The 19,085-nt window shown below is 40.3% G+C and overlaps 1 long non-coding RNA gene across 2 annotated transcripts in view; it reads left to right on the plus strand.

Moving 5' to 3' along the window:
- LOC109265316 (uncharacterized) overlaps window positions 1–19,085 on the plus strand; it is a 423,571-nt gene that overhangs the window by 330,731 nt on the left and 73,755 nt on the right. For both annotated transcript variants that reach the window (XR_008419525.1, XR_002079117.2), the window contains exon 3: window positions 16,975–17,059. This is a non-coding gene — a long non-coding RNA (uncharacterized LOC109265316). The remainder of the gene's footprint in view (window positions 1–16,974; window positions 17,060–19,085) is intronic.

The raw sequence follows: 19,085 nt of genomic DNA on the forward strand, positions 1-19,085 counted from the left end.
CATATAACTTCCAGTTCTAGCTATGCTTTTCAGGATCTAGATATTTTGTCTATTCATAAGGTCATAATTATAGACTTTTTTTGTAGATTTACTTCCACGGTTTTGTAGAAGTAATTCTACTAATTGGAGAGAAGTAACTCTATTAATTGTAGAATTACTAGACTTCTGGTGTTGGTGACCAGACCTCTCCATAAGTGCATGACTATGGTTTCTTGTTTTTTATATCCTTTGAACTTGATCTCCTAGCTTTCTAGCTATGACCAATTTCTCCCTGGTACCTATAACTAACTAAATCCTAAGTACTTACATAATGGTTAATCTCAAAATCTAACTTCCAAGCCAGTGCTCTTTCCAGAGACTGTGGCTCTATTTCCAAATTGAATAGTAAAACATGAGTGATATAGGTAATTCTGTAAAGAGGAGGATTGGAAAAAAAAAAATTACTCGGGAGAGTACCTCAATTATCAATTTTTTTTGGCATCAGAAACACAGCCTGAATGATGGCTGCCAAATCTTTCAAATTAGTGTTTATAAACCTTTAAAGTGTTTATTAAATGGAGATTATAATAATGATAAATCCCAGAGAGCATTGTGAAAGATTATATAAAAATGAGAATGGCTTGCTTAGTTAATGCTAAATGATAAATACCTAACTCCATCAGGATTGTCCTCAGGATCAAATGAAGTAATGAATAACAGTTATTGGAAATGTAAAGTATGGTTTTTAGATTATTTAAATCTCAGATATGCAATAAATGGCTTTTGCATATTTATATTAGTTAGTTAGTTAGTTAATTAGTTTTGAGAGACAGAGCCCATGCCCACACATGGAGGAGGGGCAGAGGAAGAGGAAGGGAGAATCCTAAGCAGGCTTCCCACCCAGCACAGAGCCAGACACAGGGCTGGATCTCACCACATGAGATCATGACCTGAGCTGAGATCAAGAGTTGGATGCTCACCTGATTGAGCCATTTACGTGCCCCGGTATTACTCTTCTTAACCTACTTTTAACTCCAATGACCAATTTCCCTGTATTGTCAACAAATCCTCTAACCTTTCCAAAAAGGCACCAGAGAGTGGGATGCTTAAATTTGCCTGAAAACAGGGAAGAGACTGTCATCTCCCAGCTTACATGGCCACGTCTGACTTTGTCACTTACCCAAGAGATCTCCAGGAGGTCTGGAAGCTCTCAGATGCTTGCGTAACATTCTCAGGTGGGAATTTTTGGAGGCCTGGGAACCTTGCTGTGGTCACCTCTCCCTGTACTGCTTGACTTCGATGGGCTTCCAATGCCTAATGTTGAACTCTGGAGTCATCCTGCCTCTCCAGCATTCATCCAGGGACCGGGGCTCCAGATCCACTGCTCTGAGACCCACAGTCACTATGACCCTCTTCTGAATTATCCGTGTAGGCTTGGAAAGCAAAGCCAGTGTTCTGCTTCTTGCTTTACCACATCCCTCCGGAAGGGGTGACCCTGAGGCAGCATCTGTTTCCCTCTGGAATGGAAAGCAGAGGTACAAAATGACAGGTACACAAGGGGCAAACAGGACAAAAATAATGATATTTTTAAAACCTACATTTTATGCAGATGTTCATATGAGGCTTTTATTACTGATGACCAGATATGGAAAGAAAGCAGATCTGATGTCTGGTGATGGCTACTAGAAAGGTGAGGAGGGTAACCACCTGCATGCTTTTGGCTCGAGCTTCAGAATTGTGCTGCCAGACGGGAGAGGATTTTTGTTTTCCTTTCTCCCCTCTCTTCTTCACCCAGCACCCTGCAGGTGACACAGTGGTAGCCTTCAGGGCTGGGGTTTGAACAACTCAGCAGCTGACGGGCAACAGGAGATAAGGCACCTGGGTCTCATGGCTCAGGGCCTCTTTCACTGCAATGGCCCCATCCTACTTCTACATGAACCACTGTATACCCCACTGTATATCCCCTCATGCTACATAGTTGCTGGTGAATTCCTTTAACTGGCTCTGGGCCCATATGATAAAGCTAAGACTATAAAACTCACAAAAGTACTGCACAAGAACAGAACTTACATTTTCCCCCAGACATTTCATGTTGAAAACTACATAAACACAATCCTCCGGGGGTTTAGTTGTTTAGGGATATAAACCCGCTAACTTTGTGGCCCTGCCTGTGATTCTCTGGTCTTCAGATTTATTATCTACAGCTTCTAGTTATAGCTGTGCTTTTCAGGATATAGATTCTTTTCTCTAGTCATAATGTCTTAATAAGATTTTTTTTTCTTTTTCTTTTTCCATAGGAGACTATAATAAACTGAACACACATACACATATACAAAAGAAAGAGAGAAAGGGAGAAAGGGGGGAAGGGAAGGGAAGGGAAGGGAAGGGAAGGGAAGGGAAGGGAAGGAAAGGAAAAGAGAAGAAAAGGAGAAGAAAAGGAGAAGAAAAGGAAAAGAAAATGGTGTATAATCACCCCAGCTTTTGTATTCTTAAGTGAATAGGATACTCCTGTCAGCAACCTCCCCCCTCCCCATCCTTGTTTGATGGCAAAAGATCTATTACAAACTCCTAAAGGCAGTTGGGACCAATAATTAGCACATGTAGTATTTCACCATACACAGACTATGTGTTTCCTTAAAGAGGTAACTCTTAGGAAATATTGCTCCTTGATTACACCTTATCACACAATAAAAATATGATTCCATTTTACTGAGATGTTCGATTTTCTTAGTCTTTTATGTCACACCAAGAAAAACGTTTAAAGTTTCCTTCACTAATTGTTTATCATAAAAGGTATGTTGGAGACAAAAAAGTGTGAACCTGTAGTTTTCTGGGAAGAGAACATGTAGATAATTATCTGTTATTTGTGTTTCCTTGCCAACAGTATTCTGGGCTTGGTAACCTGTAGAGGTTCCTTATGTAAGAGGTTAAAGTGTATGCCCTCATGCCTTTCCTAAAAACTTGGAGCCTATCAAGCATCTCGCCATCTTTGAATTATCCTTTCAATAAAGCCAGTTTAAAGCCATGAAATGGCTTATGAGCTCTTATGTGTTATGTAACATTTCCAGTGGTTACTGTAGCAACATTTTGTTCTATACAGCATTTCAGTTGCATGTGAAGTAATCTGTATTGTTAAGGGATGCTTTGTTTCACACTGATGACCATAAACCCTGCTTAAGGGTTTCAAACACTGCCTCCCCACTCCCTTTTGTCCTACCTGAAAGGCACCTACCAAGCCCGGTTTCTCCTTTCTTTTAAGATTAAAGGGGGAGAGATGCTCTAAAGAGGTTCGTTAGCTGTGTAACAGCGACCCCTACAGGCATAAGGTCTTGAAGGTGGCCAAAACCTCCCAGAATCCAATGCCTTTGCCTGCTAACTAGTCCCCTTTTATTTTGCTTATCTTGAGAGCTTTCAGAGCATTAATTAGGAATTGCCATTACTTTGAGAACGCGGGCTGTTTTTGGTGCCCAGAAACCAGAGTCTAAAGTTTTGGGAGTTTATTATCTACTCTCCAAGGCACATAAGTCTTTGTTTTCTCTTTGCGTGATTTAAAGGAATCGTGGACGAGTTGCTTTCTATTTATCGGCAAATCAGCATAATAAACGTGTTCACAGTCAGAATACATCTTTGATTGCTTTTTTCTGGGGAAGGGAAAACGGTTGCAAAAAAAAGTTAAAATCTCAAGAAGAAAGAAAAAAAAAATCCTAGCGCTATTGCTTTTCTGGGTTTGCAAATGTGTGTAGCTCAGGCACCCGGATGATTCATCCCCTGAAAGCCTAAGCGCTCCATTTGTTTTGTAGATTTCACTACCCCCTTTGTTCTGCTTCAAACCTTTCAGAGGGCTGAAATGCATTATTACCTTGTTAAATCTCAACCAAAATCATTTCTACAGCCTGAAGCTGTTTTGACGTGGGTTGAGCATCTCACACACAAAAGAATTGCTTTTGTTCCCAGAAACTCTCATTGGCTGAGTGGCCTTTGCTCTGAGCCAATCAGAAACCAGTTGTTAGGCTTGGCTGGCTATTTTTAGCTTCACTCGAAAAAATCCTTGGTCTTGGAGGGGGTGAGCTGGAGAAAGAAAGTATCGTATAGTAAAAGCAAACAGCCAAATGCATTTTGGATGTCACGGCGTGTTTGGCATTTTTCCTTTAACTACTCATACACTGTTACATTAGCATGTGTTTTTTGTAAACAACAGAAATAGAACTTTATCTCCCAGTTCTGAAGTATCCATTTAGCAAACAGGCAGGAAGTCTAAGAAGAGTCAATATTACCTTTTTATCCAAGAGCAATGTACTCTAGCGTTTAGTTTTTTCACAAACACGCAGAAATGCCTGTTACCCTATAGAGATTCCTAAGGGTTTTTTTTTTTTCCCAAAGAATTTTTAAATAAATTTTTATCTTGAATTAATAGAAATTTTCAGTGACTTCCTCATTGTGAATTATAGTCATAAAATCATCCTTCCCCCTTGCCCTTTAAAGATGTATGTAATTGTACAAACGAGTATGCACATGGTGCATAGCAATTAAAATCATAAATATTCAATGTGTTTTATGCGTGGAGATAAAGCATTCTTTTGAGTATGGTCTTTCATTTAGGCCATTACTCAGTAGGCACCAGAAGCATTTTTCCCAAATGCTCTTGAGGTGACAAAGCATTACAACACACAATTCATTAATTATCTAATATTATCAGAAAATGAAAGGGGCCGAATGGGAAAAGTTGGGACTGAACCTTGATTTTTCCCTAAGTCATCTATCTAATTGGGTAAAAAGGTAGGGCCAAGCTGGATCAAAATTTTACAACAAATCAATTTTATTAGCAGGAAGGAAGATCTCTTCCTGAAAGGAAAAAAAAAATCCAAATTTTTGTCTAATTCTTAAAACATATTTCAGGTGGTAGATTTCCCCCAATATTTATTGCTTCATCTTGAGACTGTGACTTCATTTGCCGTTGTGATTTGTTTGGTTGTTTTAAGAAAAATTCCCTTTTACTCCTAGTCGCAAGCCATCGAATTGCCCTTCAGACATTGCACATAGGGAATCTGGATCACAGGCAGTTTGAGAAAGCTGAGAGGCTTCAGGAAGGAGAACAGATTCAAGCCCTAAGCCTGGGATTACACAAGTGGTTTGCTGTGATCTTCCGTGAGCAAGCATGGCCGAGGATATGGTGGGCACAGTCCAAGGACTTCACGAAAAATTCTACCAGAGTGAAGGGAGCACACTGAAGTTTGGGGAGGAGACCTTCCTTGTTTTCAGCAATGCAGAATATAGTGTTCAGGGAAAATGTCCCCTGGGTTTCTGAAGATGAATTTGAATGGCTGAAATAAGGCACTTTGGGTAGAGTTATCTTTTTCATTCCAACATCAATTTGGTGCACACTGGGACAGGTTTAAGAAAACAGCTATACAATAGCTCCCAGGAGCTTAGCTAGGTTTTTGTAGACAACCAGCTGCTAACAATTTTGTTTAATATGCAGTCTTAGTAAATTAAAGGAATCTGACAAATCAAGACCCAGCACGATTCTTATTTGTTTGCTATGGCGTAGCATGTTGAACCCCAGCAGAAATTAATCCATTGCAATTTTTCTCTTCAAGACCGGCATTTTGTTTTCATGCTTCCCTGTGCCAGGTGTATTTGCTCCTGACTTGGTCATCTGAGCAATTCCTTAGTTTAATACTTTCCTGCCTAAAAAATAGATGCGTCATAATAATACAAATTTTAGAGTCATGTTTATTTCCAGTTCTCTCTCTCTGTACTTAAACTCCTTGAAGAGGAAAGGAAAGGGAAGGGAAGGGAAGGGAAGGGAAGGGAAGGGAAGGGAAGGGAAGGGAAGGGAAGGGAAGGGAAGGAGGAAGGGAAGGAGGAAGGGAAGGAGGAAGGGAAGGAGGAAGGGAAGGAGGAAGGGAAGGAGGAAGGGAAGGAGGAAGGGAAGGGAAGGGAGTTTTCTCCTTTTGTATCTTAACCTATCTACATAGCACTTGCTTAGTCTTAAACCTGCCTGGCGTACATTTTGTTTTCTGTGGAGATGGAGACCCTTGTCCTTTGGACACAGGGAGACAAATGGAGGAGAAACATTCAGAACTGCACTTAGCTACATCTCCATGGGAGTGATGCACAGAAAAGGGAAAGGTGCTTGCTGGGTGCACCGAGATAACTAACTAACTGACTAACTTTTTCTTTCTTTCTTTCTTTCTTTCTTTCTTTCTTTCTTTCTTTCTTCTCTTTCTTTCTCTTTCTTTCTTCTTTCTTTCTTTCTTTCTTTCTTTCTCTTTCTTCCTTTCTTTCATTCTTTTGTTCTTTCGTTCTTTCTTTTGTTCATTCTTTCTTCCTCCTTCTTTCTTTCTTCCTCTTTCTTCCTCTTTCTTTCTCTTTCTTTCTGTCGGTCTTTCCCTTCCTCCCTCCCTCTCTCCTTCTCTTTCTTTCTTTCTTCCTCTTTCTTTCTTTCTTCTTCTTTCTTTCTCTCTTTCAAGGTTTTATTCAAGGTTTTAAATTCCAATTAGTTAACATAAAATGTAACAGTAGTTTCAGGAGCAGAATTTAGCGATTCATCACTTACATACAACACCCAGTGAGCATCACTTATATTTCACTTTCCTCTACCTACACAGGATCCTGTTGTCTGCAATAGTATTGTAAAAAGTAAGTGTACATGCTTACTAATTGATAGATAATTATTCCAATGTTAGTTGTGAAATAGTTGAAATAACTGGATTTTGCCATTCACACCTGCCAATGCATAGAGCCAATAAGCCAAACGAAATCCTAACAGGCCAAACTATAGCTCTCCTGTGATGAAGCAGCCGTTTTTTTTAGAGCACTAGAGCCACCTGTGTTCCTGGCAAAGCTGCGAAGTAAGCCAAGTGTGTCCTAAGTGCCTCTGGTATCTCCTGCCTTTTCCTCCCCTGGTGCAGGCAGTGCTCTCCAGCTTTCTTTCAAGTCTCCCTTTTGTTTAGCCTCACCTTGGACTAAGCCCACCCTCCCTCCCCCAAAATAGTCCCCCTCATCTTCCAGATTCGGGGTAGAAGTGAATATTTTTTCTCTCTCTGGATTTAAATTGAAAACATGACAGCTTTTGCTGACATGATTCATAATTAGGGGTGTGTGTGTGTGTGTGTGTGTGTGTGTGTGTGTGTGTGTGTGTTACTGTGCCATTGAGCACAAGTGTGTGGGAGTTGCCTTAACATGGCACAGAACACATTCCTTGTATTCCTGCATCGTCATCACTTCAGTCCCATTAATTTATGGTTCCACAGAAAATCTCATGTGTGAATCGCATGAGCTTTGCTGAGCTCATTGTGCAGAAAGTCAGTCTGTATTTTTCTCTAGGCTTCACATTTTCACTTTAAGAGGCTTAATATTTGCCCGTCATGGGCCCCTTGGCCTTTTAAAAATCTTGAGTGACTTATAATTGGGCAGACAGTTTGTGAAATATTCATATGAAAACCTTAAAACACGAGAAGAAAATTAGAATCATAGGCATAATTTAGAGGATTAGTAGTGTGCAAAACAAAGTACCTTTCTACAAAATTTTGATGATCTTGTAGAAAATTAAAATCGTTCATGACCCGAGGACATCCAAAGTTGGGATAAGGGAAAGTTTGAGGGAGATGATTTAAGTTGAAGTGCAACTTTGTGCCTGGGGCAGCTGATATTTGCAAATCTTAGCATACAGGATGTGGTGAAGCCTACCCTTGGAAGCAGTGAGAACAATTTGAAAACAAACCATCTACACTAAACTTTTAGGGCCGGTTGAGAGGCCAACTTCGGCTCAGGTCATGATCTCACAGTCCATGAGTTCAAGCCCCATGTCGGGTTCTGTGCTGACAGCTCAGAGCCTGGAGCCTGGGATTCTGTGTCTCCCTCTCTCTCTGTCCCTCCCCTGCTCACAGTCTCTCTCTGTCTCAACATAAATAAACATTAAAAAATTAAAAAAATAAATTAAGCTTTTAGCAAGAATGAGTTAAATGCTGTGGGGAAATGAAGATTTCATTGTGACAAGCAATTCAGACACATTAAAATTCTAAAACTATGCAATAAAGAAAAAGGAAAACATGGTTAATCAGAAAGACAAGCAAAATACAAAGATTGAAAACAAAAATAGAACATGCATTTGGAATTCGTAGTGATTTAATTCTGGCTCTTATCAAAATATAGTTTGTATGTTGTTCATATTTACTTAAAATGTATTTCCCAAATGAGAAAAATAATTGTGTTTACATTACATGGTAAGTGTACATTCAATTATGTTTTGAAAAGTAAATAGTAAAGAGTGTAATAATGGACCTCAGAATAATAGAATGAAATGCCAATATGCCCTGGGTTTTTAATAAAACAGAACTTATTTTTATTGCTTTGTTACTAAGAAAAAATACCTGAAGAACATATGTAAAGAAGCTGAGGAAAAACTTCCGTGAGGCCAAAAAAAAAAAAAAAAAAAAGCAAATAATTTTGAATGACATATAAGTAGAACAAATTATTTTAGCAAGTCAAGAGAATCTGGAAATACCAGGTAAGCATTCTTTTTCATTGGCATTCCATATCATTAATCATAGGAAGACCATCATGTAGTTGGATGTGAACAATTCAGAAGGGGGTGTGGCTGGGTGCTGGTCAGGTAAAGCCATGAATTTGTTTTAAAGATTATTTATTTTGAGAGAGAGAGAGAGAAAGAACATGTGAGTGGGGAAGGGGCAGAGAGAGAGAGGGAGAGAGAGAGTCCCAAAAGCAGAGAAAGCAAAAGCACAAAGGGGAACCATTGCCAGTGGCCATCATAGCTGGGTGCCAAAGATCTATCGTTTACAATGGCCGCTTCCAATGGTAGCTCTTTCCTTTTTCACGCATTTTGAATGCGTCTGTAGTTTTCTAGGTAAGGATGATTTGTTGGTTACTACTGACAGAACTACAAAAGAATGCTTTTAAATACCCATTTCAAACACAAGACCATTGGAAAAATGCTATGAAAATCACTTAGCCCATTTTTTTTTTTTTTTGGCTGGAACACCTCTTGTGTCCTTCCATGGAGTTGTTACTAGAACAACTGTAGTTTGTCTTGACACATAATGACTTAGGTTTGTTTTGGAAAAGCCTTTTGTTAATAAGTTTGTTTTCCATTTGGGTGTGAGTACTAATGTCCGGGGCCAAGTCTTGCTTTGTTCCTTCATTTGCTTACTGAAATGTCAATGCTATGCTTCCTTTGATTAAAATCATAAAATATATGATTAAATATTTTATAGGACCCATCACACTAGGACCAGTGCCTGTAGGGTCAAAGTGCATTCTTCCGATGAGCACATGTGTTGTTCAGCAAATTACCCCTGTAAAGAGGCGTATGCACAGGCTCTCGAAGGCCTCACAGCTGCGGGACCCAGATGTTGCCTGACACGTACCGCTGGGGTCAGCGTGGGAGAAGGAATCATGATGCTTTGTGGACAGCTCTATATTAAACTCTACATCAGTAGCAAAACACAATCCAAAGCGATGATGGATGAGCTGGCTTGAAAGCTGTTGAGTATCGCTTTGTCACCATTGAAAAGCATTACTCTTCACACAGTGACAGCCCCATTAACCTTTGGGACTGAGTCTCCTTCACTGAAATCATCCCAGACTTTCTGCAAACTTTGCTTTGAACGTAGTCAGTGGTATCCGAAAGCAATGAGACAGCTTGAGAAACTGGACATTGAAGCATTCTCTGACAGAAAATATACGAGGTGTGGGCATTCCACGTGCTAAAGGCTGAGAAAGGCAAGATGCTCATGTTGATCTCCAGCCTTTCATCCTATGTTAGATTTTGTAGAACACACTTGGAACTAAAGAACTTGGGAGAGAAATCAAATACCCCAAATCAATCCATTTTAGAGCACCCCTCCTAGTATTCGATCTGTCTTCATGCAACACCGCTTCCCAGAAGTATCAGGACTCTTACGTTCAAAATTGGACTGCAGTTCATGAGATCTGCTGACAATGTGCGGTGTACTCACAGCCCAAGGCTAATGCAGCACATCCAACTTGCAGAGCAAGAGAAAGGCTGCTCAAAGAGTTATTACCAACACTTAGGAGGAATTTCTGGTTGGTTATTTGTAGGAGACAGACAAAGCTAGGCTCACCAGAGTACTGACAAAGTTCCTGATAAGGTTAAATTAGCTGACTGAGGCAGTAAGAAAGATCCTGAGTTTCAAAGACCATGCAAGGAAGCCATCATCCAGGCTTTCTCCAGTTAGGAAGGATATGTTATTCCCCAACAAGAAAGGTAGATATGAAGATGCTTTTATTTTTTTTAAGTTTATTTATTTATTTTGAGAGAGAGAGACAGAGAAGGGGAAGAGAGAAGGAGAGAGAAAGAGAATCCCAATCAGTTTTGACACCATCAGTGGAAGGTCCGAAGAGGGGCTCGAACCCATGAATCGTGAGACCATGAGCTGAAACCAAGAGTTGATGTTTAACCCACTGAGCCACCCAGGTGCCCCTGAAGATGGCTTTAAACAGATCCCTGCTGTGCCTGCGTTGCTTCATGTTAATTTAGGTACTCAGACCAAAAAGGGGGATTTGGAGAACTCTCAAAGTGGATATTGCTTCCAAACTAATTCTGACTTCCCTTAGGTCATGGCAGTATTCATTTGTTCATTAAACATTGATACCATGTCAAGATGAAAAGACATAACTACTATCCTTGAGAATGATTTATCGCTGGGATATAGATTGATGTGTAGACATTTACAAATAAGCTATCCAGTGCTATAAGGAACATACGTTTGCAATGCGATAGGAGCCCTGAAAAGGAGTACTGGTGTCAGAGAAAACGTTGTGAGGCTTTTGAAGTACAACCTGGGGAATGAGTAGGTATTTAATAAGGGGATGGTTTAGTTGAGTGGTGATGGAGAGGACAATCCAGGCAGAGGGAACTGCATGTGCAAAGGTATAGAGAAAATAATCAGGTATGGCTGGTGGCGGGGGTGGGGAGAAGGCATAAAATGACAACAGGTATTAAGGTGGAACCAGATCATAAAAAGCTTCATATGTGATGCTATTGACAGAGTGATTATATATAATCTTTTTTTTAAAGTTTGTTTATTTAGTTTTGAGAGACAGAGAGAGAGATTGAGTGGGGGAGGGGCAGAGAGAGAGAGAGAGAGAATCCCAGACAGGCTCCATACTGTCAACACAGAGCCCGATGCAGGACTCGAACTCACGAACCATTAAGATCATGACCTGAGCTGAAGTCAGATGCTTAACTGACTGAGACATCCAGGTACCCTGTGATTATATGTAATCTAAACCAGAACACTTTTGAAAGAAAAAGAGAGATGTTACTAATAATAACTCTGCTGGATGCGTAAGCCAAGAATGCCCTTGAAGAGCTGAGACCAATCAGTACCCTAGCTACAGACAAAGGGGTGCGCTGAAGAATGTCAAAGAGGAAAGTGCTGATACATGATGTCTATATTCGACTGATACTAGTGTGATACCAACGTGAAGGCTGGATTAGATTTCTAGACACTGAAAACTAGCATGTAGAAAGAATGTTTTGCCAGCGACATGAATCTGAGAGCTCACCTCTTCCTGGATGGCTAAAGATAAAATTGGGTCATGAGACTTTTTTCACCCCATTCGATGTTCAAGAAGTGATGTTGCCTCGCGCTTTTGAGTCTATAGAAACATAAAGTGCTGGTGAGCTGGCTAGTCAGCAAAATGGGGCCTCTTTACCTGATTGTCTTGCTGTTTTATAAAAGTCAAAGACAAATATTGGAAAGAGGGTTGTGGAGCTGGCAAATCACTACTACTGCTTCTTTCTTAGTGGCCCCAGAGCACTAATATTTATGTAGCTGCTGCAGCCGAATCAGTGCCGTGCGGCCCACTGGGTCCCTGCACGGTGCTCTCTGCCATAATGGGTGGATGGGACCATGAAATGGAGGTTGGGAGGGAGGCTTGGGGGCTGCAGGGCACATTAAAACTTCAGTAAAATTACTCTTGTAAAGCAACTGAGCCAGAAGGGAGTGCAGCTGTGTCTGCTTCCTTGTACAATGTCTTCCGAGTCAGTTTAAGCCAGTACCTTCAGGTTTTATTTCTTCCGTCTTCTAGACTCTGATTTGTGATTTGAAGTTTTGCCAGTGGAGGAGTCCTGGGTCTTGGAGGCTCCTCTATTTTGTATTTGCTTTCTGGCTTCCTTCTGTGTTCATTAATGACCAGTTTTCCTAATGCTTCACTTTCACATCTTATTTTACATTTTCCTTTTCCAGCTATACATTTTACAACATTTCCCCGAGGCAAAATAACGCTAGTCAAATTTTCAATAAAACAGTTTTGTGTATGTATCAACCAGTATAAACAACATTATGGCTCTAGGCACTTAGCCTTTATGAAAGAGTGCTGATTCTCTTATTTGTATATTTCTTAAATATCCTTGGTACAAAATCTTACTCTAAAAAGTATTCCTTTGATGTAAAGAATCCCCGTGTTCATTCATCTGTATATTAAACAATTATTTTTTGAGTATCCATCATGCTTCTGGCTCTGTCCAAAATCCTGGGCACACAGTGATTGGAAAGACAAAATCCTTACACTTAAAGAGAGTGCAATTTCTTGGTGGTAAAATGGGGGGGGGGCATGGAAGGAAACAGGCTATTTATCTGTAGCAGTCGTTCTGAAAGGGTGGTCTCAGTACCACCAGGGACCTTGTTAAAAATGCAAATCATTGAACTCATCCCAAATCTATTCAACCAGAAACTCTGAGTTGGAGCCCAGCAGTGTTTGTTTTAACAAGCCCGATGTTTGACTCTGATGCACACTGAAGTTTGAGAACCTCTGAGCTACAATATAATGAGATATACGTGTTGGGTGGTAGACGAGGATGTGTGGGCTAACTCAGTCTTGTGGCATAAGAAAAAGCTTCTCAAGGAAGTTATTTCTAAGTGGAGAGCTGAAGGATTGGTAGGAATTAGCCAGGCAAAGGGGAGGTGGGAGTGGACAGAAATTCACCCCGAGGGCGGGAGGTACTGAGTCAGTCTAGAGGTGCAAAACAGCAGAGCTTGTTCAGAATTCAGGAGGAGTTCAGGGAGGCTGGCAGTGCAAATGGTGGAAGCTGGGGAATTGCTCACATCTCTCATCAAAGGGCAGGCAAAGTCCCACCATCGCATCTGCTGACAATAGTATAGTGAAAACCACAGCGGCTGTCAGAAGCGACAGGTAGGTTTGCCACACCAGGAAGTTCTAGTAAGTCAGACTAAAGCCAGAGGGGTAAAAAATACAATTGGGAGCATGCAGCTAGGGAGCTTCTGTGGTCCAACTATGCAGACTATGCAGGGAGCAGGAAGACTAACCCAGAAAACATGTGTCAGCTCAAATCATGACTCCTCAAGACAATGGAGTCTTTTTGTCTGTTGGGGTTACCTTAACAAAATACCACAAGCTGGGTGGCTTGAACAACACAAATTAATCTTCTCATAGTTCTAGAGGCCAGAAGTCCAAGAGCAAGGTGTCAGTAGGGTGTTTTGTTCTGTTTCGTTTGGTTTGGGTTTTTGTTCTTGTTCTTTTAGAGGCTTCTCTCCTTGGTTTGCAGATGGTCACCTTCTCGATGTGTCTTTACATGGCGTTTCCTCTGTGCGTGCGTATCCTGGTGTCCCTTTGTGAATGCCAATTTCCGCTTCTTATAGGGACACCCATTGATATTGGATTAAGGCTCATTTTTGGAGGACCTAGTTCAACCTATAACAGATGGCAATAACAAGCAAGACTCCAAGTTCAGAAGAAATAGAATTAAGACGTGAACCCAGAAGGGTAGTAACGTGTCAAGAGAATTCAGGAGCTTTGCACCCAGAGGTAGGGGTCCAGTTAAGAAGATAACCTGGTTTGTCACAACAGCATACCAAGCCCTTACCTAGGGTTTCTCAAAGCTCCCTAGGCTGAAAAGGGATTGGTTTCATATTTGGGGCATCGTGAACTCACAGGTGTGAGAAAATAAAAGGTGATACTATGACAAAGTAAGTGCACAGAGGGATACAAACTGGTTGCCATAGAAAGAAACTATATAGTGAAATGTCACCCGATTTGGAAATCGGAAAAGCTGAATTTGAATGTGAGATTTGTTGCTTGTCTCTTGGTGAAGAAAGTCAAGTAACTATTCAGTCTTAATTTTCTCTTTATAATAAGGGAATCCTACTAATACCCACTTCGCAGGAATAAGTTTTACATATGTAAGCTGCTGTCATTAACGGCATACGTAACTTTTTTATTGAGAGTTTTCTATAACAGATATTATTGTAAGGCCTTTAAATGTAAGGTCTTACTTAATTGTAGTCTGTATTTGCAGTCATTCAAAGGTATCTGAAATAAATGTTCAAAATAATCCACATAAACAAATATGTTTATCAAAAACCAGCTTTCTAAGAAACGGTTTTTCAGTATTACTTAGTTGGGGGCTTTCCAAGTTCAATGTAAGTGATCAGATTTACCCACAGGAACCTATAAGTGAAATGTACTATATGGAGAGAAAACCAAACTCTGTGCACATAGAATTGTCATATTTCAAATAATTCAGTGACATGGAGATTAGATGTCTTGGAGATTAGAAAAAATGATGGTAGGCCAGAGATGACGAAGGGGTTATAACCACTTCATAGAATTATTCGATCTTCTCTGACTAACCCACCTGTATAGTGAGGACGGGTATTGTCAGGATGTCAGAGCTAGAAGCCCGGCCAGAAAGGCTGTTCCGCAAAGCTCATCTAGTTTTCTCTGCTTGCTGAGCAATATACCCGTGGTCTGTGATTTCTCAGGTGGGCATATTAACAGGAATAGAAAGAGCGAGTCAGCCATGGATGTCATGTGTCAATGAAACCCAAAAAGCAGTCTGTTCTATCAGACTCCTCCATTTGTTTTACAAAAACTTCAAGGGCACTTTGACATCGATTATTCAAAATATGAGAGATTCAATAATAATTTCAGTATAGGACTAAAACATGATGTGAAGGGAAACTTATTCCGGTTGGTTCTTAGCACACAGAGGGGCTTGCTACTGCATGTGGGCAAGGGCCAAGGACAACTTTACAGAACAGAAGACATCTGAGCTGGGTTATGATGCTGAACAGGAAGCATCTGTGTGAATACATAAGAAGCGAGATTTTAAAAAGAAGATTCTGATGTTCAAATCATGGAGGTTTGAAATCACTGAGGAAGAGCTAAGTCTTTGTGCAGATTCATCACCTCCAAATCATTTTACATTTTACTCTGTAACTTTATGTATGCCTTCCATCTTCCTTGCCTCTCCTCCCCTGTGTGGGAAGAGCTAATGAGAGGCAGTACACATCAACAACACAATGGAAGAAGGGAGGAAATTGAGGCCAGGGATTCAGCACCCTGACTTTCTCACTGCCGGTTGCTGCAGACTGGCTGTGTCCCCGTACTAAAGGCCACAACTCTGAGTAACCCCAATCTCTAGATGCTGGTAACGGTTCTCTCCCCTCTTTCTTCAGAGCCTTGATTTTGGGTTTCCTTTCCGCTATCCACATTTGAGTGAGTAGATATTCCCTTTGTACCAACTTCCCTCAATGACCTGACTTGGTGTATTTACATAACCACACAACTGAGGAAAAAGCAAAAGTGCGTTCTGCCTGGAGACACCTGTGCAATTACAAAGTCAGGTTGAATTGATTTGATTTTTTCCCCCTCTGTTCTTTCATTTCTCTGTACCCACTGAAATGAGTGGCTATTTAATGTTACCAAGAATGTACACAATGATTCACAAGTTGCCATTTGAAGGATTGGGAACCATGAGTAGTGGAAATTATTTCATGTCAAATTTTTCTATTACTATACAAAGGATTTCATATTTGTAGGTCTTTAAAAGTCCTCAGATATTATCTAATATTAGATATGAGATAGTCCAGTGTGCCTACAATGAGCTCATGAACAAAATCATCCAGAGACCTCTCTAAAAATATAGAAATATATTTATTTATCTCACCAAGATCTCCTGCATCAGAATCTCTGGGGGCAGCATCTAGACTTTTATTTTATTTTATTTTATTTTATTTTATTTTATACTTATTTATTTATTTATTTATTTACTTACTTACTTATATTACTCTGAGGTTTTCTGCACTATGATTCTTACCTAAGAGGTGGGAAAACTAAGGACTACAAAGGTTTTGTAACTTGTGCAAGCTCAGATAACAAAACAGGCATAATCAGAATGAGATCTACTGCCCTTGACTCTCAGTTATTGAGAATGAGGGAAATCAGAAGTGGGGAAAATCAACAGAAACTGTGTAGAGAGAGTAATGCCCTAATTTGGAAAAGTATAACACTGAGCCCAAATTAAGGAATACAAGACTGTGTTTCCCAATTCACCAAACGTCCTCCTGTACCTCACACAGCTTTTTAGACTTCTATCATTTTGGTATTGACCTTTCAGTAGAGGTGTTTCTTAAAATGAATATGGTAACCAGCAATCACCCGAGCCTATTTACATACTAGGATTGCAATTCCACAGGAAAGACTCAGTGTTCTGATAAGTGATGGAAACAGTCATTTCATAAATCAGAAGATAACCTCGAGCCATTGCTTTGAAGTCTCACTGATATTTTCCAACTCATTTCCTAAGGAGAGAAAACCTGCCAAAACCCTCCATGAAGATAAACAGTATTTGGCTGGTAGAATTCCGGAGTCTGGAGACCATGAGTTGATCAAGTATTTTCTACAAAAACATAATACAAAATTGTTCAGTTTATAAAAGAATCTCTTCTACTACAATTCTTTCCAACGATAAGGAATTAATTTATTCTGTCTTCACTGGTGAAGTAAGAATAGAATCAAAAAAGAGAAGTAACCTGCCTATTTCAGTGTAGATGAACTTCTTTGACTCCTGGAATCTCACAGCAGATATTTGCTGACGTTCTCAACAATCTAAAACCAGAGAAGGGAGATTTCCCAATAGCAAAATATGATTTCAGGTTAACCCATTTATCTTATCCTCTGCTATTTTTCTCTTCATCTGTTTAGGTTATTTGAGCGTGGTTGAGAATGTTGAAGAGGCATCCCTGGTATGTTCCAGAACAAGTAGGGAAGTACGACCACTCTACCATTGGTGAGTGTCCTAAGATCTGCAGTGTCCTTCATTAGTTTTGATTAACCTCACCCAACCATTTGGGGCTAAAGTTATTCGCCCCCACACTCTTTTCTGAGTCTTGAGTTGCAGATTTCTCAGGTACGATGTTCAGGTTCACAAGTAACTTCAAAACTTATCTATACAGGTGACTGTAAAAGAAATGCGGATGATACACCTTATAAGAACACTAGTTACAGGTGCAAGATGCTTTGATTTAAAAAAAAATAGACAAATATTATATGGTATTTTAGGTCAATATTTAGCAGCGAACCCTTCTGCATTCTTAGTTATAGGTGTATCTATTTATTTATTTGTTTGTTTTAATGTGTATTTATTTATTTTGAGAGAGAGAGTGAGCACAAGCGGGGGAGGAGCACAGAGAAAGGGAGAGAGAGATTCCCAAGCAGGCTGCATGCACACGGCCTGACACTGGGCTCAATCTCATGAACTGTGAGATCATGACCTGAGCAGAAATCAAGAGTCAGATGCTTGGGGTGCCTGGTGGCTCAGCTGGTTAAGGCCTGACTGCAGTTCAGGTCATGATATCTTGGTTTATGAGCTTGAGCCCTGCATTGGGCAATGTACTGATAGCTCGGAGCCTGGAACCTGCTTCTAATTCTGTGTCTCCCTCTCTTTCTATCCCTTCCCAGCTTGTGCTCGCTCTCTCTCTCTCTCTCTCTCTCAAAAAAAAAAAAAAGAGTAGAGTAGGATGCTAAACCGACTGAGCCACCCAGGGTCGTATAGTTATAGGGTCATATTTAAAACAGCTTATATATGGTATTAAAAACACCATAGAAACTGGAAATCATTTAATTTAGTGCCTAAGACCTTAATTTCTCTTATTTAATTCTCTCGTTCTTTATAGTTCTGAATTCCCATGCCTGTCTGGAATAATCTCAGATTTTCTTAAAGACTTTGATATTCTAAGAAATACCAATTTTAGTCTTATAATAAAAGGATATTTAAGTTCTGAAATCTCATACAGTATACCAGCAGAGGTTAACAAAGTGTTCAAGCCATCAATGCTCTAAAAAACAGAAAACCTATATACATTAGGATGACAGGTGTCTCTGTCTCTTTTATTTGGGAGTTTTGACCAAAAATTGCCTTACTGGCCACTTGGAGTCACCAGTGCTCTCTCCAAACCTGGGAAACATGTGGCTAAAAGTTTGGGGGTTGAGGGGGAGGGGATAAAGAAAGTGTTTTTCCTTAAGTCATAATAACATTGAGAAAGTTAATAGTTTCTGCTGTACGAAACTACAGAAACTTTAGTTTCTACACAGCAGCTTGATAGTTTCTGCCTATTTTATATGGCAAGTTGCCAATCTATGCCATTATTGATCTGTGACAAGTATAACAGGAATGCTTTCAACATTTTAAGATCCCATTCATAGTCTTTTACCATTTGTCTATTTTCAGATGACAAAACATTTTAAAGTTGCTTTAGAACTCTAAGTTTTAAATGTTTTCCTTTTGTGTGATGCCCGAATCCTAATCGTCATTCTATGAATTTGTTTCAAAAGTAACAGTAATCATTAATAAAATATCCATCACTAGTAATCTGCTTTCTCCAGTGTCTTAGGTTGGGTTTCCTGGGAGCAGAACTGGAGAAAGGAGATCAGCAGAGATAGTTGGGCAAGAGCCTCGCAGAGAAGGAAATGAGGGAAGGGCAGGAGGAGGAGCTAAGCAAGGATGAGGTCTCCCCTGGAGACACTTCAGCCTGATCCTACAGGGGAGCTCTGGAGCATTAATTACACCCCACAGTAGAGACACGAGCACCACCATTTTTATCCGTGGTCAGTCTGTCATTGGCTATGGGTTGTAGAAGGATGGAGTGGGGAGGACAGAACCTCTCAGGCTAAGTAGTATTGGCTTAAAGGGAGAAATTCTTTGGAGAAGGGGGTAGTTGTGAGCAACCATCATCTCAGAAACTGGGGTATGCTGCCACAGCCAGCAAAATGGATCAGGGTGTGGCTGCATCACCACCATCTACCTAAATGAACGG

Source organism: Panthera pardus, unplaced genomic scaffold (assembly GCF_024362965.1).
Source record: "Panthera pardus isolate Hobbes unplaced genomic scaffold, ASM2436296v1 HiC_scaffold_6, whole genome shotgun sequence".
In the NCBI taxonomy this organism is placed as follows: Eukaryota; Metazoa; Chordata; class Mammalia; order Carnivora; family Felidae; genus Panthera; species Panthera pardus.